Source organism: Heterocephalus glaber, unplaced genomic scaffold (genome assembly GCF_053883595.1).
Source record: "Heterocephalus glaber isolate CG9 unplaced genomic scaffold, H.glaber_assembly_v1.0 deba00001610, whole genome shotgun sequence".
Classification (NCBI taxonomy): domain Eukaryota; kingdom Metazoa; phylum Chordata; class Mammalia; order Rodentia; family Bathyergidae; genus Heterocephalus; species Heterocephalus glaber.
The window spans coordinates 37,712,908-37,738,905 of NW_028258381.1; the positions used below are offsets into that span (position 1 = coordinate 37,712,908).

A 25,998-nucleotide genomic window follows, 5' to 3' on the forward strand; every position below is an offset into this window, starting at 1 on the left:
CTTGGACGCCTGCCCAATCCCGTGGCTCCCAGAGCCCCCACTAAGGGCTTCAACATGAAGGTTCCGTCTGCAGCTATCACAGCTAGAGAAATCCTGAGAAAAGCAAGGGGAGCCGCTTTCAGACTGGGCAAGTGCACAGGAACACTGACTGTTTGGCGCACAGGGTCTCATGGGTCCGCTTGATTCAAGACGAGAATGGCATTCGGGTTACACAGCACCTCCACGCACGCAGTCATGGTTTGTTGCTGTGTTTAGCTCAGAACATATGCAACAATTACGGGCTTAGCTCACACATAGTTTTTCGGATTTGATAGAATGAGGCAAGGGTTTATGTCTTCTAACTAATACGCATCCCAGTCTGTGTTCTCTCTGTATTAAAAACAGTAATTTCTCTGAAAAAAAAGAGAAATTGTTTCCCCTTTTCTCTTTTCTTCCTTCTGCTTCCTACAGACAATCGCTTTTTAACATCTGGTTTTATATCCTGTTATACCCTAACTTCTACTTTTTGATTCTCCCGTGACTTCTCGTGGTGAGAGATTGGAATTCAGTTCACCCACACCGGATCCCACTTCTCCTCTCTTCTCCTATTTTAGTTGATAACCATATTGGCTCAAATCATTTTGAATGGTTGTTTTCATAACTCTAAGTAATAAGCTTTAGCTGCTCTTTCTTCTTTTGAAAGAGAGTCTTGCTAGGTTGTTCAGGATAGCCTTGGAATCTTGGGCTCAAATGATTCTCCTGCCACAGCCTCCTGAGCAGCTGGGACTACAGGTACGGCTTACTCACCTCTCTCTGAAAGAAGAAATGTATCTTTGCCATCAGAGTTCTCCAGGTTTGGTGCTTCTTTGTTTTGGTTCAGTTTTTCTTCTCTCTTTTGTCCCCTCCCTCCCTTCCTCCTTTTTCCTTCCTTCAAGTGCTGCAGATGGAACCTAGGGCTTTGCACATGATTGGCCACAAGCTACATCCTTAGCCTTTTTTCCAGTTTCTCACTTAATTTGTATACTGTCTAAACTCCAGTGCAGGTCCATGTGTCCCTGCAGCCCACATACTGATTTATAATTTGTACAGTTCTCATCCTGGCTTGGTTCTTCACAGTTCACGTCTCCATCTCTTTCTTCTCTTTTTTGAACTGGATAAAGTTTTTCAAGGAACTTTACAAAAACAGGGAATGGAGTAAGTACCCTTCTTGAGTCCTGCCAGTTCATAAAAGTCTTTATTTGCTTTCAGTTTGATAGCTGATTTGATGACAAAGAATTCTAAGTCCCAAATAATTTTCTGCAGCATTTGGAAAATGTTGCCTTCTAGCTTTCTGTGTCAGCCACTTTCTCAGCTTCCCTCTCCTCCCGTGCAGACTCCAGTCTGAGCCCTCTCTCGGCAGAGTCCTGCCCTCTGGAATCCCCTCTGTACACCTCCCTGGACACATTCATGTGAGTCTTCTGCCACACAGAGATTTGTTTAAACCTCTCAACTGCTGATACCCAACCCACCTGTTGTCTTTGTGACTATGGATTTATACTCTTTTCCACTTCAACAGGATCTTGGGAAAGAAGAATGATATGAATCTATATGCTCATATTGCCTTCTTGAATTGGAATCTGGTTTATATAAATTTGATGTTTTTTCTGCCTTTTTGTTTATGTTTTTATAAATACCAGGGCTGTGCTTAATTCTCTTTAGTCAAATAAACAGAAACTACTACTGCCATGATTATTAGTAGTTTTATAACCCTGAGTAGGTCCTTTGGATGTGGAGGGATGACTGACGTATGCTAGTGGAACAGGGCCTCCGAAGACTGTGCACCTAGAACAAGTGAGGGATGCAACCACAACTGCTTCTCAGAACACGCACTTACTGACTCACACTCCTTCTGGGTCCACGCACAGTACAGAAAAACCAGTTCCGCATTCCCAGTAAGTTTGAACTTCCAAGAGCAAACTGGACACAAACGTTTATACCACCAACTAGAGAGCAATCCTAGGGAAGGATAAATAATGCCAATTATCCAAGTCATCATGATTCACAGGCCCCTCTTAATGTCAAGTCTAATAATTTGTCTGTTTGAATAAAAGACAATCTTAATAAGATCAACATGACTATAAAAGAATGGCGATGTTGAATTATCTTATAAAAGATAAGACATTTATGTGTCTTATTTTTCTTGCAAGGATTGAGTATCGCTTACTATTTTCATGCTATTTGGGCACAGAATCTTATTTGAGATCATTGACAGTTGGCCTTCAGGTAACTGCTACAAATAATATAAGATGTAGGAATATTTGGTCATTTTGGATGCCCATATTTTTTCATTCACTTCTCTAACTTTTGTAGACACTGTACCTACTTATGCTTTGCATTTTGATAGAGTCGCTGAACACTGTGTGTGTGTGTGTGTGTGTGTGTGTGTGTGTGGTACCAGGGATTGAACTCAGGACCTTGCACTTGCCCAGCAGGCATGGTGCCACTGAGCCACATCTTTGGCCCATCACTGAAGATATTAAACTGAACAAGACCCTCTCCTCAATAATTTATTTTGATACCTTTTATTTTAGCAGTGGTCCACAGATGAATTAGAAGAAGCTCGCTAGTTTTCCATACAAATGTCTGAATATCACGTTTCATCTTGATAGTAATCTTTTAAAAATAATATACACATATTATGGATGGTTGGAATGACCACACTTTAACTGAGTTCTGCCCAGAACTCATTTCGGAGTTCTAAGTTTAACTATTACTGGACCACACTGTGTGTGTGTGTGTGTGTGTGTGTGTGTGTGTGTGTGTGTGTGTGTGTTACTGGGTATTGAACCTAGAACCTTCACACTGAGCTATGCCCCCAGCCCTTTTTTGATTTTGGTTTTTGTTTTGTGATGAGATCTTGCGATGTTGCTAAACTGTCCAGGCTGGGCTAGAACTTGTCAGCCTCCCGCCTCAGCTTCCCAGAGTGCTGGGATTATAGGTGTGAACCCTCACGCCCAGCTGGTCACATTTTCTTTAGTGTTTTGATCCCTTCGGCTCTGAACTGTACTTGGAGCAATGAGAGAAGAGCTAAGAAGTTAATATGTAAATAATGTGCTTCTGCCCGATTATACCTGGGCTCACTGTTTGGGTGAGAGCCTAGATCTGGTGCCCGTGGAGGAAAGAGGGTGAGAGACAGAGTCATCACATACCCTCTGAATACAGACACGCTGGACTCCCAGGTGACCCTGCGCTGTGGTGGCCAGTACCCAGAACACCACAGTGCTATGAAGAGAGGCCCTGGATCAGACATCCCAGGTTCAAGGCCTGGCTCTGCCACCTCTGAAATGCATCTCCTTAGGAAATTGGTGAAACTTCTCTGGGCCCTTAGCTATTTCAGTAATAGGAGAATAACAGTCATACTACTTACTCAGGATGGTACTGGGAGGCTAAGTGAGTTAAGTCGTTTAAATCCTTTGGTCCGGAACGTAATACTTGCTGGAAAAAGCTATTATTATAATTACTCTGGAAGTGGAATTTAGTTTCAGTAAAATCAACTGTCATCTGACATCAATATTCCTAAACTGGATTGGGGTCTTTAGTGTTGTTGGCATTTATTTCTATATTTGTAAAAGAACAAGCCATTTGTACTCACATTTGTGAGAATAACCTTATAATAAAAATGATTCTAGTGAACATTTTAGGGAAAGACCTGCTTAAGGTTTTTTAAATTTTTTTGGTACCAGGGATCAAACTCTGGAATTTCCGCTTCCGAGGCAGGCAGCAGAACCACTGAGCTAGATCCTGGCCCAGGGTTCTCTTTATCATCTGAGTCTCTCTCCCTATCTCTCTCCTTGCCCCTGTCCCTTACCTGTCTCTGTCTCTGTCTCTGTCTCTGTCTCTGTCTCTGTCATTTCCATCTCTAGCTCTATATCTAAAACATTTTTTGGCCAGGGATTTAGCTCAGTGGCACCGCATCTGCCTCACAAGCTTAATTCCTGAGTTCGATCTCTGGTACCAAAAAAAAAAAATTTAAAGAGTCTAAAACATATTTTTTTGGTAAGAGAAGAGAACTCTCTTCTTTTCAAATGTGTTTAGCTGCTGGTCCTGGTGCCATGCTCCCATAATCCCAACACTCTGGGAGGATAAGGCAGGAGGACTACAAGTTTCAATCCAGCCTGGGCAATTTAGCAAGAGCCTGTCTCTAGGTAAAAAATAAAAAGGGCTGGGAATGTAGCTCATTGCGAAGGCTCTGGGTTCAATCTTCAGCTGTTTTTTTTAAAAGGTGTTTAGCAAAGAATTAACCTCTGTAAGCTCCTTTTTCTGGAGAGTAGGCTGGGCACTTGCTTAGGGGGAACCTGGAGTAAGGAGCTGGTTCCGGTCATGGCCAGCAGCTGATGCTCCGAGCTCCTCTGATCCCCACAGTGTGGACACAGTGGGAGCAGCAGAAGCAGAGCGGATGGGGCACTTTGTGTTGACAGTGACCCTTTAGGCCTGGGCAGACCCCAGGGATTCCTAGACCTATCTATCTAGGAAAAGGATCTGGGAAGGAAAGTAACATTCTCACTCCAAGAAGAGTGGAGTGTTTATGGAAATAGAGTGAAGCTGGATGTATAAATGTTGCTTCCACTCTGTCTTCCATTGGTTACCTTTCTTCCTTGGGAAGCTGAGGGGGAAGAGGAGGTAGACCTGTTCAGGAGACTTACCCAGGCTACCAGGTGGGCAGGGTGCAGCTCTTGCTGGTCCTGGTGTCCAGGAGGTAACACAGGTAGTCCTGCCCCGAGCCAGCAGGAAGACTCTGTGATTTCTGTTGGTCACACGCTGCTGGCCTTCACCATCTCATCCATCCGTGAAGAACTAACCGTGCTTGGCACCCGCAGAGGGTTTGGGTGAGATGGCAGAGCACTTGCTTCTTCAGGAAGGAAGCACTGTGTTGTCAGAGTGGGATGAGAATTTGGGCCGAGTAACGAGGATGTGAGGATATCCCAGTTGTCCTGGGAGAGGCTCCTCCCCAGCCCTGGCAGCTGTTGGTTAGGGAAGACAGCTGACATCAGTTTCCTTAACAACTGGGCCCGGCGGAGGCTGGAAAGTTGGGCATGTCCCTGCTCTTCCCCAGGGGTCCCTGTTGCTCAGATGTACTCACCTCTCTCTGTTGCAGAATTCTGCTCTGCTCCTGGAAAGCTGGATTTTATTTTGGCCATTTGTGTGATGTCTTGGGTACTTCAGATTTTAACATGCAATGAGTGGCAATTTTTAAAGCCAATTTTTACATCAGCAGCCCTTATATGACTGTAGAAAGGTGCTCTATATGAAGAAAGAAAACCAAGTAAGTGAGCATATATCTCTCCCTTACCCCGACTGGCCAAATGGACAAGCCTGGTTCTGACCAGTTGCCGGCAACTGCAAATCTATGGTCCAAAGCCTTTCAATAAGAATTTCATCCCTGTCTTTCCAACCTGCGGTGGGGTTGAGGTAGGAGATTAGGTCTGGGGCAAACCTGATAGCTAACTGGGCAGAATGTGTCAAAGGTCATAGATCCCAAGGCTGCAAGAGGTGTTTTCTAAAGACAGGACACACGCAGAACCCAGGACTCAGAATGATGTTGGGCTTATGGCTGAACACTGTGGACTGATCAGAAAAATGCTGTTTTCCATCCTTTTTGTTTTAGTACCAGGGATCGAACTCAGGACCTTGTGCTTCCAAGGCATGCACGGTGCCACTGAGCTAAATCCCTGGACCTCAATCCTTCCTTTGAATATGGAGCTGTTCACAGGACCAATCAGAAGATGCTTCCTTCAGTCCTTCATTTGCATATGATATGGGTACAACCAATCAAAAGACACCATTCCTAGGTTCTGCCGCCTGCCTCGAAAGCACAAGGACCCAAGTTCAATCCCCGGTACAAAAAAAAAAAAAAAAGACACCGTTCCTGATTCTTTATCTATATCCAGAAGAAGGCCAAGAGATTCTTTCAACAGGGTAGTTTAAACCTGTTAGGACATTTAGTGAGTGTTTTGTAGGACAAATGTCCTGATGCCTTATTTGCAGGAGGGGGAAGCCAACTCAGGAAATTTGGATACAAAAGGCCCCTTTCCCTTATCCTCAGACCCCCGCGAGTCCTTTCCCTAGCCCACTCTCACACTATGGAGCATACTTCTTTTCCACCGTCATAAATGTACAAGCCTTTTCTGTATGTCTTGTCCAGTTCTTTGCTCTGGACACCAAGGGCCTGGAAAGAATCCGGGAACCGGCTGAGGTGCCGTGTGTGCTTACAAGGGATGCTATAGGGGACAGAGACACACAGGACTCTGTTCACCCTTTCACCCTTCCAGAGCCTGGCAGAAGGCTCAGAAAGGCTGGCCCCACACCCTGAACAACCTGCAATCCAAGCCAGATCAGGGCCCAGGTCATACCACTGGCCCTCTGGGGAAGCCAGAAAGCCAGCTCATTCAAGTGCTAAGTAATGTTTCCTAAAAGAAACTGACCCCAGGCATGAGATTCTTTCCCAAACTAAGTCATCTGAAAGTGCTTTTGTGCAAGTCTTGGGGACTCTGAGTTCAAGGCATGACCTCCCAGATGACCTTTTGAATAACAGGAAAGTTTGCAGGACAGAAACTCATAGCTTTAAAAATGAATCTTGGCAGAGCATTCTCTGTTGACCTTACTTTTGCTTGGACTGTGTCCGTAAGATATGCAACTTGAAATATTCCATATCTGGTACCAAATCAGGTGACAGTGACTGAGATCTCAGGCCATCAGGTCCACACTAAGCAGAACACCAGATGGATGTGATCCTTTTGGAGATCTACAAGGTAGATCTCATCTCTGGTGCTTTTGATGTTTTGTCCTTTCTCTCATTTACAGAGGAATACTGTAGACACTTTAAGAGTTTGCCAAGTGCAAAGGATGTAAAGTGTTATACCAAAGTAATCTGGGGTGGAGGAATATCTCAATGGTAGAGCCCTTGCCTTAGCATGGCATGGTTCAATCCCCAGCACCAGAAAAACAAAAAACCAAAACTACAGGGCTGGGGATTTAGCTCAGCAGCACTGAGGCTGCCTTGCAAGTGCAAGGTACTGAGTTCAATACCTAGTACCAAAAAAACAAAACAAAACAAAACAAAAAAAACCCCACTACAGAACAGATCAGTAACAAGTAAACAGGTAAAGAGACTGAAGTGGTAATGAAAATTCTCTCTTGAAGAAAACCCCAAGACCTGATGGCTTCACCACTGAATTCTAACATTTAAAGGGGTAGTGATATAGGGTGTTTTTTGAAACATTAGCCAGAGCACTCAGGCAAGAGAAAGAAATAAAAATAATACGTATAGGAAAGAAGAAGTCAAATTATCATTACTTGCAGATGACATGAACCTCTATATAGAAGATTCAAAAAATTCCACCAAACAGGGAAGAAAGTGTTCAAATGGGAAGAGGAACAGGGAAGGAGAGAGGGAGAAAGGAAGAAAGGGATGAGAAAAGAGTGAAAATAGAAGGGAAAATTGTAGAGTTGCTTTTGTACATAAGGAGGGGAAGGGGCTTGGGAATACATAAAATAAAAAGAAAATAAAATTTACTTTAAAAATGTAGAGATAGCTGTACTGAATCAGTGTGTATTTTTTGCTGGGTAAAAATATTATAGTATGCATCCTAATTTAAATTCAGGACTAGTGATTATGCCTTTTCAGAATAAAAAGAAGTGTTTGTGTGAAAAATTCCACCAAAAGACTCCTAAAATTAATAACCAAATTCAGTAATGTAGCAGGATACAGTGTCAAGAGAAAAAATCAAAGTGTTCCTGTACATGAATAATAAACTCACCAAGAAAGAAGTCAGGAAAACAATACCTTTCACAATAGTATCAAGAAAAATTAAATATCAGGAATTAACCTAATCGAAGAAGTGAAAGACCTCTACAATGAAAACTGAAAAAGGAGATCAAAAAGGACATCAGAAAATGGAAAGATATCCCCTGTTCCTGGATAGGTAGACTCAATATTGTCAAACTGGCCATACTTCCAAAACTGTTACACAGACTCACTGCAATCCCAATCAATTTAGCAATAGCATTCCTCACAGGACTAGAGAAAACAATGCTAAAATTCACATGGAACCAGAAGAGACCTAGAATAGCAAAAGCAATCCTGGACAACAAGAACAAGGAGGAGACATCACAAGCTTGGACTTCAAGTTGTACTTCAAAGTTACAGTGATTTTTTTTTAAAGCATGGTTTAGGCAAAAAATGGACATGAGGATCAGTGGAACAGAATACAGGATACAGAAGTAACTCCAGGCACATTCAGCTACCTGGTCTTCGACAATGGCACCAAATACTTACACTGAAGGGAAGATGGCCTCTTTAGCAAATGGTGCTGGGAACACTGGCTATCCACATGCAGCAGATTGATGCTAGACCCCTGTCGCTCACCATGTACTAAACTAAAATACAAATAGAGCAAATATCTAACTAATAAAACAGAAACAATCTGCTGGAAGGTAAAATAGGTAAAACTCTTGAGGACATAAGTATTGCCAAGGACCTTTGGCTTTTCTGCTAAGTCAATCCCATTTGTGTCCTAGGCTGGGTTTTACCATTTTGTTATTCTTCCATCTGGAAATCTGCACTGGGTACCTGTGATCCCAGCCCACGGACATTATAGGAGTCACAAGTGATGACATCCCAAGGAGCAGATGCTGTCACGATCCCTCTGTGCAGGTGGGGGCATGGCGAGGTCCCCAGAGACAGGAGGACTCAGCCCGGCTAAGCAACTGCAAGAAGGCAGTGCCAGGTCTCAGCCCAACTCAGCTCCTCAAAACCGGGCCCGGCAACACACGGCCCTTCCTGGGGGGGGGCTGTGAAGGGGGCGGTGCTGGTGCAACTGTGCACCGCTGGGGACGTGCAGGCTGCGGGGGTGAGCGACCCAGAGGGACCCTGAGGGAAATCCTGTGGAATGAGGAAGCCCAGGCAAGGGGCCCTGAGGAAGGACCTCTCTTCTGCCGGGCGTGATGGCACACAAACAATTGCAAAGCTGCTCGAACGTGAACCAGGAGCGTGGGGGCTCCCACCAACAGCTCTGCAAAGCGACCCACTAGAGCACCTGGTATCCGTATATGAAAAATTAACCTCAACCCTTTATTTCCATACATGAAAATAACTTGAAAGGATCTATGAACCTAAATAAGAAAGCCTAAAAGTATAAAACTTTAAGAAGAGATTATAAGGGAAAATGTTTATGAATTCAGGGTAGGCAAGAACCACCTAGGATACAAAAGACATGATGTATAAAAGAAAAACATTGATAAATGAGATTCCATCAAAATTTAGAACTTTAAATGACATCATTAAAATGAAAAGTAGTCCTTAAACAGACCATATTTACAATGCATGTAACCTATGAGCAGAATATATAAAGAATTCTTAGAGCTCATTAATAGACAACCCAATTAAAATGTAGACGTAAGAAGATGATAAATAGCCAGTACAGCACAAGGAATGGTGTGCAACTCTAGAATCAGAAAAATACTAATCAGTACAATAACAAGATTGAATTATACACTCATTAGGGAGATGAAGTCAAAAGTTTTAAAAGCCTTGTCATGACTTTTTCTTTTTGTTGGATTCTCCCCCTTTGCGTTTAATTTGTCACGCCCAATGGATTCATTCTGCTGGGCTTCCTGGGGTTGTGATCCTCATTGTCTTTTCCTAGGGTATTGTCTAAAATTTTTTGGAGTGCCCGTTTGGTATTCATGAAGTTCCTGAGGTGCTCTTTATCATGCAAGTATCTTATTTCTCCATCCATTTGGAAAGATAGGTTTTTTTTCCTCCCTTTAATTAGTGTAAAACAAGCCAGGACAGCAAAATTTGCCTTGGAAAATAGGCTTTATTTTAAAACTTAATCACAGCAGCAGCATCTTACAATAAGTGGAAATCTTGTTGCTGTTGACAAGTCATAAAACTGATTCATTTTTCAGTGGTCTCACTTAAATGGGAAAAATGCAAAGGGAAAGTGATTAGAAATATGCAAGCCAATGGGGGTCATTTGGTTTTTTGGTTTTTTGGTACCAGGCATTGAACTCTAGACTTGTGCTTGCGAGTTAGTCACGATGCCACTGAGCTAAGTCCCCAACCCCTTGTTTGCTTTTGAAAAAATATTGTTCTGGTTTATGTATATAGACATAATATAGTCTTCAATTTTTTTCTTTTTTGAACCAAAACATTTATTGGTACATTTTAGATAGACAGATGATAGCACCCATCATAGGGAACTGGCACCTGTGCCTGACATATCCTGCCTCTTGTCTTTTCCCATGATGCCCCTCCTTTTCCCCTTGACCCCCCCTCCCCTCCCTATGTACAAAAGCTTTGTTTCTGTATTTTCCTTCTATCCTCACTTTTTTCTTGTCCCCTCCTTCCTATCCCCCTTCCCTTTCCCTTGTTCTGCTTCCCTTTTGAGCATTTTCTTCCCATTTCCCAATCTCTATTATACATTTTCATCCTTATTTCCACTTTCAGTTTCTCACACCAGAGAAGCAATGCAGTGTATATGTGTCTGAGTTTCAGTTTTGAGAATAATAATTCTTTTTGTTGTTGTTGTTGTTGTTCCATTACTGGAGATTGAACCCAGGCCCTTCACACTGACCTACATTTCCAGCTCTTTTATGTTATTTTTTATTCCGAGACAGGGTCTCACTTCGTTGGCCAGGCTGGGCTTGAACTTGCAGTTTTCCTGCCTCAGCCTCCCACAGTGCAGGGATTACAGGCTGCACGACTGTACCTGGTTTAGGAATAAAAATTCTGAGTTAGGAAAGAAAGTTGTATAGTTGCAAACCTGCGATTTTAGGAGCACTCCGAGGAAGCCAAATTGGCATTGGCTGGATGGTGATTAGGTGGAAAGCAAGGGGGAATGAACAAATAATTAGCAAATATTCTCTCTTTTTCAGGCAGAAACAGCAACCAATAGGACTCTAAATTCTGCTTTCAAACCTATAATGTCTTGCTGGGAGCTGGGAGATGAGGGGCTTATATAATGAAGTCAGTTGCATTTTGAATCTACTAGTCCCTGTTCTGCTCCTGCCTACGAGGATTGAGTGGAGTTTTCAGGGAGTAACAATCTCTTACTTTCCCTCCTTTTGGCCAGATCCCCAAATGGTGAAAAGAACTGGCTGTGTGGATGGGAGACGAGACTGAAGTGACCTTCTAGGTTCTCTAGTTCTCATCTAGACTTGTGCTTCTCAGTGGTCTGGGGAAAGTTTTGAAAATGTCCACATTAAGACTCTCCCCTGAGATTTGGATTCAGTAAATCTATTAAGGGCTGGACAGGAACATTTAAAAATATTCCCTCAAGATTCTGATATAGCTCAGAGCCGTTTAATAGATAAGTAGAATGGTGAATACCCAACTCTCGGAAACTTAAGCAATCTGGGGAAGAGTTTGATTCAATACCACTTTCTCCCAGTCTCTCCTTTCCAACACATTAGCACAACTTTCACTTGTCTTTCTCTCCCCGTGTCAGTGGGAAGTGAAAAGGAGTATCATTGGTGCTGCGGCCGTGCCAAATACCACCACTCTCCCGCCAGCCTGCCGTCACTCGCTGCCATCGAGAAGCTCTGCAGAAATTCGCTTAGGGTTAAGCCAAGGCTGAATCTTCAAGAGTTTCACATCTCTTTATTATCATTCAGAGCATGAGGTCAACAAATGTTGGTTATTTGCAGGATTTTCTCAACTGAATGGTAGCAACCCTGAGCCTGGTTTTCGTTGAAGGCATGTGGTAGACTGTCTCAGTGTGGTAAGCTCAGGGAGCCCTGGCAGAAATCAGTGAAGTTAGTAAGAAAGCAGATGAGAATACTTTTTAAAATTTTTATTTATTTTGTGTGCGTGGTACTGAGGCTTGAACCTAGGGTCTTCCCACTGGCCTAATTGCCCAGCATTCAGCACTCCTCGCCCCTTTTTAAAATTTGAGACTCGGTCTCACTAAGTTGCCTAGACTGGACTCAAACTTGGATTCTCCTGCCTGGGCCCACAGAGGGATGAGACTACAGGTTTGTGCCACCACACCCAGCTGGGAATTCTTTTGATAATTTAGTTTGAGCACTCCTAGGAAACTATTTATTTAATTAACAGTCAGGAACAATTATGTACAAATGGAGGGTAAATTAAAGTGTTAGGAAAATTATTAAAATAGGTATAATGAATCTGTTTCATAACATTGTGGGACCTCCCTTTGGGTTTTGGGGGGTTTTTTGGTACTGGGAATTGAACTCAAGACCTTGGGCTTGCCAGGCAGGCACACTGCCACTGAGCTAAATCCCCAGCCCCTGGATCTCACTTTTTGGTAAAACATGATGTTAAAGGAAGGATTTTTACATGCAAACATTTGCTTTGAACACAACCATTTGGAATCACATGCACAGCAAAGATATAAGCAAAAGACTACGGACTGAATGTGGCTCTTAGCTGTACTCAGTTTGCCTCCATACGTAGATTCCACATTAAAATTTCATGAAACTCCACCAGAACTTGGGGTTTCAAGATTCTTTGAAAGAAGAGAACTAGTCTCGTCGGAGCCTATATGACAATCGGCGCGTGCCCTCTGTATCTGAAGCTCTCATGTTTTCTCCAGTTTGCTCTTGATCCACCTCTGTATTTCCTCCTGTCCACTACTGTGCCTTTATGAGTTTACAGCTCTTGAATTATGTTATATTTTAATAAAGAGTAAGGAGTTTCATGGTATATTAATTTACAAGAATATCATCTATAGGGACAGGGATTTAGATCAGTGGTGCCACTGCCTGCCTTGAAAGCACAAGGGCCTAAGTTCGATCCCTGGTGCACACCCCCAAAAAAGTCACCTATATTTTATGGTACCATCTTAGAAATGGAACTGAATTTAGAAGTTGTTTTAAAAAGCTTTTTCTTGGGCTGGGGATTTAGCTCAGTTGTTCCGCCACCTGCCTCACAAGCGCAAGGTCCTGAGTTTGATCCCTGGTACCAAAAAACAAAAAGCTTTTTCTTGTACTATAAATACTCATATTCCTGTTAGAATGTCTACAAGCATTATTAGGTTAATTATGATTACAATTGGATGTTATGCCCGTTACCACCAATATTATATCTTTCTCTTCAGCATTGTCCCTTAAAAATACACGTGACTTAGTGGCTTTCATTATGATATAATTAATCCATATTGGGCAGTATTAGACTCTTAATTGATAAACCATCATAGTTTTACCTCTGATTTATACATATTTTGCCTAAAACAAAGAAATAGGCTTAGCATTTAGAATGGAAACGGAATGAAAATCTATTAGAAACAGTAGATATGCAAGTGGATCCCAGGATTATCATTGTAAGTGAGAATCAAAGTTTTGTACTAAACTTTCTATCAGCTCTAAGATAAAATCTTCATCTAATAATAGGAAAAAACCCATAGACAGTTTAGTAACAAGCAGTCAAAGTTCATTTGGAGCCTATTTCACAAATGAGTGACCCTGTCCCAGGGACTCATTCGGAGCAGGATAGGTTGACGTCTGTACTTGGATCCTGACACCATACGTAGAATCCAGCACGTTTCCTCCATAACCCAGAAGAAACGTCCATGCTCCTGGGAAGCTCTCAACACTGTATCCCTGAAACTCTTAATTCCTCAGATGTTGATATTTGCCAGAAAAAAGTATTATCAAGTGGGAATAAAGCAAAGTTAAAGAGATTTTAATACTGAATGAATAATGCACAGTTTTATAATAATTTCTCAAACATGATTAGTGAATCTGTTGAGGCATAGAATTTGTGGAAAATTATTCTTTGGAATATAGACTGAGAAACCCTGCACTAGAGATAATTTAGCTCATCAATTCAATAAAAATACTTCAGTCTTTTACTACTATGCTTTAGGGCTTGGGGCTACTGAGATAAAAGATACAGCCCCTGCCCCAAGCTGTTTTGATTTACATGGGAGACATCGCATAACCCCAGAGTACCACGATAAATGCTGTGATAGAAGGAAAGATCCTTGCAGTCAGTGAAAGTCTGAAGCAAGTTTTGACACTGAGTTCATGTAGCAACCTAGGCAGAGGTAGTGTCTTTCAGGAACAGCACCTGTGGAAGCATAATGGGGAAGAAGACCCTGCTGTGTATTTATTCTCTACAGTGGACCTTCAAGTCAGGACTGGCCTGACATATGAACAACTTGGGTTAGATAGGTTAATGGATGATTCATCTGCCTCTGTTATCTATAACGTGTACCCAGGTAAACGTCCAGATCTCAGCTGTATTGACTTAGTTAACAACCAGCCCTCAGAACCAATTGAGTTCGTAAGTCAAGGGTCTACTGTATTAGGTTAGAGCGAGGGGGTCTTTTACAAGGTTTTCAGTTCAGTTGAGAAATAGGCAATTGTGTGGACTATAAATTGTTTCTCTCATTCACAGGATGATCTCACACCACATTTGCTTGTTCTCAGGGATAACAAACAGCGAGTAGCAGAATTGCTTATGAAGGAAAAAGCAAATATTCACTCGGTGGATAAGCCGGGAAGGTATAGTTGTTTGTTCTTTTTTTAAAACAAGACTTTCGTGGTGTTCTAGAGTAGTAATAAGTCAAATAATGCACAGTCAAGTCAATAGGAAGAAGGCTAACTTACAATTATTGGGATATAATGAAAAATATCAACACAAACCATCAGAAAGCATTTATTTGGATTGGGCAACACAAAGAACACTGTATAGGAGGATTCTTGATCTGGTAGACAGTAATATTGACTGATGTTTGCTATTTTTATGAAAAAATAAAATTTCATAACAAAATAATAAAAGAAAAGAGAATAACAATAGTTAATACAATGTATATCATTATCTTCAAAGTACTTTCTCAGAGTACACGATATAAACCAAAAAGATTCTTACAAAAAAGAAACCGGTAACACAAAACTTTCTTTTCAGTGAGCTAAGATAAACTAGTAATATAAATGAAACAGATTAGTATATCCATTAAAATATTTTTGAAACAATGAAATAGGTGGTTTGGGGAAGTATTTGAACTTCTCCCTACTTTCTATTTTGTATATTTATATATGTTGTTTATCATATAAGAGAATATTTGAGCTTGTGTGTCCGACTTATTTCACCTAACATTATACTCTCAATTGCATCTAATAATCTATGAATGCCTGAAGTTTATAGCAGTGTAGTCCTCCATTGTATATAAATACTATTTTCCTTATGTAGTCATCTGTTGATGGATATGTACACTGTTTCAAAGTTGTAGCTATTATAAATTGTGCTGCTCTAAATATGGATATGCATGTATCCCTGTACTATGATTTTAGCTCTTTGGAAAGATATCTAGAAGGAACACAGCTGGATCAGATGGACTTTCTATTTTCCGTGTTTTAAGGAATCTCCACACTGATTTTCCTAGTGGTTGTACTAGTTTACATTCCCACCGACAATGTAGAAAAGTGCCGCCCCTCCCCAATTCTCATCCACGTTTATTAGACCTTTTTGACGATAACCATTCTCTCTGAGGTAAAATGGAATTTGCAATGTAGTTTTAATTTGCATTTCTCTGATGGCCAGCAATAGTATTTTTTCATGTATGTATTGGCCATTTGTACTTCTGAGAAGTGTCTTTTCATTTCGGTTGCCCATTTTTGAACTGGGTCTTTTATTTTGGGAGGTCTGATTTTTTTGAGTTCTTTATATATTCTTAGCAGTTTCCTTTTTTTTTTTTTTTGGTACCAGGGATCGAACTCGGGTCCTTGTGCTTGCGCAGCAGGCGAAACCACTGAGCTAAATCCCCGGCCCTAGTTCTTTATGTATTCTTGATGTTAGTCTTCTGCAGGCAAACATTTTTTCCCATCCTGAAGGTTGTCTCTTCACTCTGTTGGTTGTTTCCTTTGTAGTACAGAAGCTTTTTAATTTGATAATATCCCTTTTGTTGATTCTCTCTATTATTTCTTGTGCCATTGAGGTTCTGTTCAGAGAGTCCTTGCCTATGCCTGTGTCTTCAAGAATTGTACCTATTTTATCTTCCACAAGATTGCAACTGTTTTAGCATTTAGATTTTTGACCCATTTTGATTTTAGTTTAGTACATGGTGAGATATATAAATGTAGACTCAATCTTCTGCATGCAAGTATCCAGTTTTCTCAGCACCATTTATTTATTTATTTATTTTTGTATCTAGCAGAAAACAAAAATCTTTTATTTTTTTGCTTTCATTTTATAACACTTAAAGTTTCTTAATTCAACTAGGGCAAACATATTTACACAAAGCCACCAGAACAAGGATCACTTAAAGAGCTGGACGTAAAAAATATTACTGCAGTATACTAAAATATGGAACCTTTTATACGAGCTACAAAAAGCAGCATTTACCTCCATAGAGTTCAGTGCAGTTTTTACATTAAAAAGTCTATAAATTAGGAAGGGAACATCAGCACAACAGAAGACACACCCATCATGCTTTACATGTGAGACCCCATGTTCAGCGACAACACTGGCAGAAGAAAAATGATCCACAACCACTGACAGAACAATGATTACCAAATCATCTACTTTTCCCGATTTTTAAGATTGTGTGTATTCTTTCAAATGTTCAACAATTACCTGATTTTTTAAAATCGGCCCATGAAAATAATCATTTTCCAATAAATATTTTAGGCTTGAACTTGAAAATTCCAGGCTAAAACGTGAAGTAAAAAAGCAAGCAGGGGAAACTGAACAGCTTCAGAAAAACCTGTTAAGTGCAAATTCGGTAAGTCAGTCTCTTTTTCATTTCTGTCATAGCGAAAAGGAGTTTTTATTTCTCTAGTAGTATATAGGAATATTTTAGGCAAAATATTTTAAGAAAAATCTCATTCATAGAAATATCTGTCATAGTCATATTGATACTACTTGCTCTACTAGTAGTGAAGTCCTCTTTAACTTTATAGAAGGTAGTTGAGTGGCCATCCAGGGTTGTGCTCATTCTTGGGGTGCCCGGGGCCCTGTCCTGGAATCCCACCCCCATCCCAAATGTGGCGTGCCCTCCTCAGACCACAGAAATGAGACCTGGAGCCCAGGGTAAACTCAGGGCTTGGGTGGCCTCTGGAACTGTCCCCTCAGGAGACAGAGTCCACAGGTAGTCCTACTAGAAGGCAGAAGAGGCCTGGTGTGGTGGTTCATGCCTGTAATCCTAACACTCTGGGAGGCTGAGGCAGGAGGGTCACAAGTTAAAGCCCAGCCTGGCCAGTAGCAAGACCCTGTCTCAAAAAATAAAAAGGGCTGGGTTGTAGCTCAGTGTGAAGGTTCTGGGTTCAATCCCAGTCCCACTACTACCACCAAAAGAAAGGGCAGAGATCAGGAGTCTGTGCTGCACTCCCTGAATGCTGTGACAGATCTGGTTCTTTCCAGGAGGAGCTGGAAGTCTCAACTTTTATGTGAAATTGCTTGACTTTTAATCATTTTAAAGCCAAGAAAAACCCCTCTGTTGCCCAGGTCTGACCGAGATCTCAGCATTGGGGGGTTCACGGGAGGGACCCCAGGAAGGCTGCCAGGGATCCCCATGAGCTTGGCACGGAGGCCTCACCATATGGGACACAGAGACAGAGACCAACCCCTATCCCATCCTTTGGGCTGAGCCAAAGAGGGGGCGCCCCTCCCAGCAGGAAAGGAACCCCCAGCCTGTCAGGACCTGAGAGAGAAAGCAGGGGCCTGGGCCTGCATCCCTCTGTGTTGGGGGTCCAGGTCCACTTTCCTCTTGCTCCCTCTTGTGGTGAGGGTAAAACAACTCAGATTCCTGTGGGAGCTCCAGAACTGCAGTGGACGCAGGGGACACGGCCTCAGGAGACAGCAGGTAGAAGGTCCCTTCTATCCTCTGCTGAGCCGAGGCAGAGTCCCCTGAGGCCTGGAAGGGCTAAGCAGGCCCCATGGTCCAGCCAAAGGAGAGCTGGACACAGACAGAAGCTGGCTGCAGAGACCACAGCCAGAGGCCATCCATGGTGGGGCAGCACTGAGCTCCCCCGGCTCCAAAATGTGGCACCAGGACCCTCCTCCCGCACTGTTGGCACTCATGTGCCAATGCCCTCCTTGGGAGGCTTGCAGAAGGCCTGCCTGTTTCCTGGAAGATCTTCCTTCTTGGGCAAGCAGGGTGGATCCCTAGAGACGGAGAGGCTGTGCCCTCACGAGGCCCTGACAGCTGGAAGCTGCTCAGCAGCGCCACAGCATGAGGTGCCTGTTCTGGTCCACCTGGAAGTCTCTGGAACGAATTGCATCTGGTCAGAGGCTGGCCCTGCCCTCCACACATTCCGGTCCTTCTGTCATCCCCAAACCCAGGCAGTGGGGTTCACGGACCGTGGAAACTGTTAAAGACAGGTGGAAAGGCAGGCTCCTCTGCTCTAGGGAGGGAGAGGTCTATCTATTTATTTATTTATTTATGATTGATTGATTGATTGACTGATTGCTGTACTGGGGATGAAAACCAGAGCTTCATGTTCTCTACCACAGCAGCACTTTTTAAAATTTTATTTGCGATACGGTCTTATGCAATTGCCTATGGTGGCCTCAAACTTGTGATTCTCCTGCCTCAGCCACCCAGAGTGGCTGGGATTACAGGCGGGTACCACCGCACCTGGCCGTGGGGAGGGAATTCTCCAGGCTTCCGAAGGACAAAGCCCTCAGAGGTCTCCTCTGCCCCTGGAATGGGGGTGATGGGGGAGCAGGCCCTGGCCGGGGCCTCCCAAGCTGACAATGCCCTGGGGAAAGAACCCTGGCCGGCCTCCTCCTGCCTCCCTGGCCACAGCCGGCAGAAGCCCCAGGGATGCTGGCTGGGGTGTTCATTTTCCTGCACTGCTGGTTGCCAGCACCCACCCTCCCCAGGAGAAAGCGACCGACATGTACACACAGGCATGCGCACACCTACACCCATACCACAGTGTACACCCCTGGGGAAAAGCCCGGACATGAGCCCATAGCGGTGGCCAGCTCTGTCACCTGAGCTGCTGGGATCAGTCAGCACATTTCCACCCAAGCCAAGACCAGTCCACAGACTCAGAACTGGAAGCCCTACTGGGAAGGTTGCAGAGCTCTGCCTGCCCATCTCAGCCGGGCATCTCAAAATTCTGCCAGAAGTGAGGCCAGGGGCTGAGGATGGTGGGTGGGGTGGGTGGGAGAGGCCTGGGAGGTGGCTGCCGTCCCGGCTTGGTGGGTAGGGCACAAGGGCAGCGAGCGATGTGGGTGGGGCTGAACCATGGGCCCGAGGTGGAGCAGGGGGTGGCCAGGATTGGGTGGCCTCTTGTTTTCAGGAAGCTGTTGCCAATCTTCCCCTGCAAGTTTCACTTGCTGTCACTGCCAGACAGCCCATGCTCAGGACAAGCCCACCAGGACCACCAGGGGGCTGCCATGCCCACTGCAGGAGGGGCCCTGGGCTGTCACCAACCCTCTCTGTGGCCTGGGTAAAGTTTGTCACCCAGAGTGGGTGTCCTAGCCTGTGGAGGTGGTCAGGCACTGCTTGGGGTGCCAGGTCAGCACCATGAAGGAAGGGGCCAGTGTAGGCTCCAGCAGCGGCAGAAAAAGCTTGCCCCTTGGGTACTGGCCTGTCCACTCTGCCCTCATCTTCCACATTTACCACGGTATTTGGCTTCCTGCAGCCCTGCTGGGTACCCTGGCTGGTGTTCAGGGTCCTCACAGCTCATTACAAAGGGTGCCAGCCAAACCTCCAGGAGCTGCTGTGGCTGGGGAGGTGGCTCCCCAGTGAGGGCCTGGACTGCCAGGCTCAGAGGCCCCAGGGTGCCATCTGGAAGCCCTGGGTTGAAGCCTCCAGGAGCTCCAAAATCCATGCCCCTGGCTCTCTCAGTAGATTAACTCTGGGCCCTGTCTCACCTCTGCTCAGTAACGAGGCAAGGCTCAAGGTCAGCCATCCAGGAACTGGTCCTGTCGAGAGGGTGCCTGGTTACTGAGGCTGCAGCCTGGCTCCTTCCAGTTTCCCACCAGCACGTGAGGATGGGAGGGCCCCATCTGTGCTCCCAGCTCCTCACTGGGCAACCTGGGCCTAGACTTCCTCCGCTGATGATACCCGTGAGCTCTGTCTCTTGGGACCAGTCCTGGGTGGACACATTAGAAAGGTCTCTCTTTACAGAGCCCCTAGGCAGCAGAGGGAGCTCGAGGGCCCCAGGCCTGGTTCACACGCAGCCAGACGAGGAGCTGGGACGAAGTCCTGCCCAGTCTCCCTGGCTGCCGCCCAAGTGGCAGGAGCCTTGCTGCCCAAGAGGCTCCATCTCACCACCCTTTTTAGGCTAGGCCCGCGTGGCTGGCCAGGGCAGGGCTGCTCTCCAGGCCAGTGGGGTTAAAGCCTGGCCACACCCCGGGCTGCGGATGTTTTTCCTAAGCACTGGACTTTTCCTCTCTCCTCCCTCTGCCCAGGGCTTCTCTACCAATCTGGCCAACACTGGCTTCCACACCACTCCCCAGGCTACTTCCAGCTAACTGCCCTTTCCGCCAACTCCATTTTTCCATCACCACTGGGCTGAGGTCCAGGGCAGCCGGCCTCCTGGCTCTGTTTGCTCCTTCTGCTGGCTCTTCCAGAAGGCCGAGCCTGCCTGGGCCAGTTTGTGGTCTTGGCAGTCGGCTGGGGCAAGTCCCAGGCCCGCTGCCTCAGTAGTGGGTGGCACTCCTGCATGGTGCCTTCAAAGCTTTGGGGACCAGGACATCTGGCCTCAGCAGGTCACTGCAGCCTGGGTCTCAATTTTCCCATCTAGAAAATGGGACCAATACTTTACCCAACGTCCACAACTTTTACAGAATCTTCCATCATCCTGTGTTTCCAGCACACAAGCCTCTTCCCAAGCAGGCTGCCCTTCCTTGTGAAGTCCTTATCTGGTCCTGAGTGACAGTGTCCTGAGGGGATGCTTCCATGCACAGGAACCCAGTATGTGGGCTGAGGTCAGGATGAATTGGGGTCTGGGGAGACACCAGCCTCCCAGAGGTGAGCATCTTCTGCTGAACGCCCTTGGAGTGAAGGCTAGGAGAGAAACGCCCCCCAGGAATGGGCTTCTGAAGGCAAAAACACACTGCCTCAAGCTGTGTCCCCGGCTCCCTGAGGACCATGAGCGCTGCGGGAACACCCTCCCGCCCGGGCATCGGGTCCTGCCCCCAGCATGGCCGTAGCTCTTGCCTCTGAGAGACATTTCTGGAACATCTTAGAACCAAAGTATTTTTTATCCAAACCTTTTAGAAACCACTTTCAAAGCAGGCCTACTTTGAAACTCAACACTTAAAAACCTACTGTACAAGTCTATGCCCCAGAGTTTCAAAACCCCAAACTTCTGGAAACCTGGAACCAAGACACTTTGGAGTGGGACCAACTGAAAGGCAACAGCTCCGTCCAGACTGCTTTTTAAGCCCCAAATTTTTATTTTTATTTTTTTGAGACAGAGTCTCACCACGTGGTTCAGGCCAGCCTAGAACTCACTCTGTAACCCAGGCTGGCCTTGAGCTTGTGGTGATCCTCCCGCATCAGCCTCCTGAGTTCTGGGATTACAGGCATGCACTCCCACACCTGGCTTGAGCCCTCAATTTTTACAAAATGCCTTCAAATAAAAGAGGTTTCATCAAAGCCACATTTTCCACTAGAATTTTCCCGAGAGGAAAGCTGTGATGCCTGGCAGCCCTTGCGAAACTTCTCACACTGTTACGGCACCCACGGCACTGTCGGAGGCCAGGGGGTTCCTGGAGTTTTTTGTACGACCCTCAAAAACATCTTTGGAGTATGTCTTTGGAGTCTTTACACACATCTCTCAAAAACTCTCCACCCCAAACCTCCCCCAAAGCATTCCCAAACGAGGCATTGAGTGTCTGTCTAGCACCAGTCCTCTGAGCCTGATGCTCTCCTCTGGTGGCCAAGTGGGCCCCTGTGGCCTGTGGGTGGCTCAGGGCTGCAGGGCGCAGGCCTGGGGGTGCCATGAGATGGGGCACATGGAGTCCTCGATTGCATTTGCCACTCGGTGCTGGCACAGTCCTCGAGTTTCATTCCTCCAAGAAGTCCACTGAGCACCACTGTGAGCAGTGAAGGGTGACATGGATGACCCTGAGGACACTGCTCAGTCAAAGAAGCCGGACACAAAAGGACAAAATCTGTGTGACCCCATGTCTGTGAGGTCCCTGGAGAAGTCAGATTCCTCAGACAGAAAGCAGGGTGGTGGGAGCTGGGGTGGGGGACGAGGAATTAGTGCTCAGCGGGGGTTTCCAGGTTGGGAAGGTGGATGGTGAAGTGGGCCGCACATGGGTGTGGATATGCTCAGGCCCCAGATGTGCACTTATACACAGTTAGGACGGTGCCCTTATGTGATGTGCATGTTACCAGTGTTAGAACTGAAATGAACACCGAGGGACCGGTAGGTCCCAGTTCATCCAAGGAAATGTCCTTACAGGATCCACTTTTATCCTGTGAGAAGTCCCTTTCCTAGACAGGAGGGCCTGCTGTGTAATAATAAAATATAATGGCTTTATTTTAATCATTATTATTTTACTCAGTGAAAACAAGCATTTCCAAATGCACAAGCACAGCTGTCCTGCCTTCCCCATCTGGGAGGGCCTGATGCTAATGAGGCCCCACCTGCTCTCTCCTGTCTTCACTCTGGCCCGCCAGCTGTAGGTCCTGCGAGAATTCTCCAGGCGGCTGGGTCAGCCTCTGAGGAGCGAGGTCTAGGCACTCACTTAGCTCAGGGCTCTGTGCTTTGAACCTTACAAGCAGAGCATTGTCCAGAGCCAGAAAGGCACAACTGAGTTTTTAGACGGTGCTTACAGAAGGAAAAAAGACAATGCCTCCCCACCTCTATCCAATGATTTCAGAGCACTTCTAGACACTGATGCATGGCCAGGCGTGAGACAGAACTCTCACACCCTGCAGAAACCAAAGTGCAAGAACACTGTGTGCCCCCCCCCCCATATCCCAAAACAACTGCAGGAGGCAGAACTGTACCAGTTTCAAGGTTGTCCTTTAAATTCTACCAGCTGGACCTGAGTGTGAAGTTTTCGATGCACAAAAATCTACTAGTGTGCTGCTGCATTCCCACCCAAAGAAGAAGGTAACTATAAATAAGGAACGCCAGCTCACCAGCTGGTTCATAGTCCCCTTTGCTGCAGGCACCTCAGGCTGGGCACCGGCCTGAGCACTGCCCACCCAGCTGAGGGCTCTTCTATCCAACGCCCAGTGTGGTTCTGACTCCAGCCTGGGCTTGTGTGAGTGAGCCAGTCCCCGGCATGCAGGTTCAGGCCCTGGTTCAGGTTCACCTCCACCCATAGAACTAGGCCAAGAAGGGCTTCCCAAGCCCACTTCTCAAACCTCTGTGCATCGTTACAGTCCTGCCCGCTGCCAGATCCTGCCAGCACCCACAGGCCTGACTGAAGATGTGAAGAACAGAAGGAAGCGAGGCTGTATCCATTCATCACTGCCAACATTAGCCAGCAGACTGTCAGACAAGCATGATGTTACCATCACGGAGAACAAGGGCTCTCGAGATGGTGCCCAGAATGGCCACGCTGAATTATCCAGGCCTCTGACCATGTATTGTGTCCCCTCCAGCTTCCTTCTTGGTGATGCATGAAGAATTCCCAAGGAGGAAAATCTCCCACGTTCTCCAATTAGTCTCTGCAGGTCTGAACTGGGGGAGACCTTGCCCCCATCATCAGGTCTTGGCAGAATAAGAGAATGTTTATAAAATTTCAGAATGTTAATAAACCAACAGTACCCCAGGAAATGCTGACCTGCATCCTCAGAGGTCACATGACTGTCTCCATGAATGCAATGTCTTCAGTCCTAGTTTATAAAATGCCAACATAATGGGCCAGGGATTTAGCTCAGTGGTTCTGGCGCCTGCCTCACAAGTGCAAGGTCCTGAGTTCGATCCCCGGTACCAAAAAAAAAACCCCCAAAATGCCAACATATTAATTAACAGACTGATAATGTAAGTCAGAATCCTGTATGCTAAATGCCACCAATCCAACTCACATTAGATTAAGCAAGTGGATACTTAACAGTCCCCACACCTGAAAAGTGTAGATGAATCTAGCTTCAGGAGCTCAAATTAACTGGAGGTCTATGCTCCTCCATCCCCTGGCCTCCTTTCTTTCCTGCTGGTCTGAGTCTCGGCATGGCACTTCTAGGTGGGGCACAGCTGGCCACAAGCTGTCTGGGCCAGAGCCGGATAGGGTGGGAGATGCAGCGTGAAGGTAGGGTGGAGGCTCCTCCTGGCACAGGCCCCTGCTGGCTGTCAGCGGGCCCAGCCCCGTGGCTCAGCTGGGGACTCAGTGGCAGCCTGCCAGAGGGCTTCTAGGCACCATACAATGCAGTGCTCAGATCCAGGCTGCTGACTTTGGTACAGGAGGTGACACAGGCTCGAGGACAGAGGCAAGTAGAGTTAAACATTTCTGTTCTGAGATTGTTTGGTGAAATTATCTAATTCACTGTTTTTAAAATTGTTTTTTCTTGGTAGGGAAACAACAGTCAGATTTCTGTACAAGCTACTATACTGTGGGCCAGAAACATGGCAGAGAATCAGAGGAAGTGAAATCTTCCCTCTGGCAGAGGGGGGTGGCCCCTCTCCCCAAGCCCACCTCCCATAGCCCAGAGACCTTCTCTGCCATCACACCTCTGGGCCCAGGTGGTAGCCCAGCAAAGGAACCGGGTGCGCAAGTGAATGTGGCTGGCATCTGCTCCAACAACCACCAAAGGCAGGCAGTGATTTTCAGTACGGTGGAGTCGAAGTCCAGGGTCACCCAGCAGCCACAGACCACACAGCTTCCATCCCACCTGGAAACTGGGGACAGGCAGGAACACTGCACCACAGAGATGCAGTTGATGCCCCAACAGAGCACTACCAATACTCCAGGGACTGGGCAGCACTGACCAAATGCTACGAATGAAAAGACAAGGCCAGTGTGCTGCCAACAGCAAGAACCCCTGCCACGACGCCACCCAGTGTGGTACAAGGTCAGCCCGAAGAGGGCTGTGGCTCCGGGCTTACGGGGCCTTCTGAGGCTCCTTCGAAGGCTACACCCCCCCACTCCCATGCACACACCTGAGCATTCAAGGGCAGCCGCGTCCTGCGGGCAAATGGTACTGGAGCTGCACCAGTCTGCAAGACATGGGACCTGAGCTGCGTTCACAATGGACCTGTGGAAATGGCACCTGGTGACACCTCCTGTGACCCCACCTCTGCTGGCTGTGATGGGGACGGCTGCAGCTAAGGGATGGCTGGATGGGGCGCTGGCCCCCTCTGTGGCTCTGATCCAACCTGGTCACAACCCAACCTGATCTCAGAAAGCCCTGAAGATCCGGCGGCTACACCTTCCAGACGCATCTCCTATGTGAGGGCTTTCACTTTCACAGGATTTGCCTGGCACCCTTTTAAAAATACAGGTAAGGACCACTGTGGAAGTCAGTGTGGAGATACCTCAAAGAACTAGGACTGGAAGTCCCATTTGACCCCGCTATTCCCCTGCTGGGGATCTTCCCCAAAGAATTAAAAGACTCATACCACAGTGATATATGTGCACCCATGTTTATAGCAGCACAGTTTGTAATAGCTAACACTTGGAAGCAGCCCAAATGCCCATCAACTGGAGACTGGATAAAGAAGATGTGGGTTGTTTTTTTTTTAATAAAATGGAGTACTACTCAGCCATAAAGAATGAGAAACTAGAGACATTTATAGCTAACTGGATGCACATTGAGGCCATCCTCTTAAGTGAAATAAATAGGACACACAGGTGTAAATACCGAATAGTTTCTCTGGTGTGAAAAACTGAAAACGTAAATAAGAATAAAAATGTATAACTGGGCCAGGGATTTAGCTCAGTGGTGCCGCCACCTGCCTTGCAAGGGCAAGGTCCCAAGTTTGATCCCCGGTACCAAAAAAAAATGTATAATTGATAATGTGAAATAGGAAGAAAAGGTCTAAAGGACTAGGGGAAGTGGGAGGGGTAGGGGAAAGGAAAGAAGGGAAAAGAAAAAATATGAGAAAAGGAAAAACATGGAAACAGTCTTTGTAAATAGGGAAGTGTGGAGGGGG

At 45.8% G+C, this 25,998-nt stretch overlaps 1 long non-coding RNA gene across 1 annotated transcript; it reads left to right on the forward strand.

Annotated features, from left to right (window-relative positions):
* Positions 1–615: 615 nt before the first annotated feature.
* On the forward strand, positions 616–24,085 carry LOC147822702 (uncharacterized). Its single transcript, XR_015445510.1, has 4 exons — positions 616–771; positions 14,381–14,487; positions 16,613–16,706; positions 23,289–24,085. It is a non-coding gene; the product is annotated as an uncharacterized LOC147822702 (long non-coding RNA).
* The last annotated feature ends 1,913 nt before the right edge of the window (positions 24,086–25,998 follow it).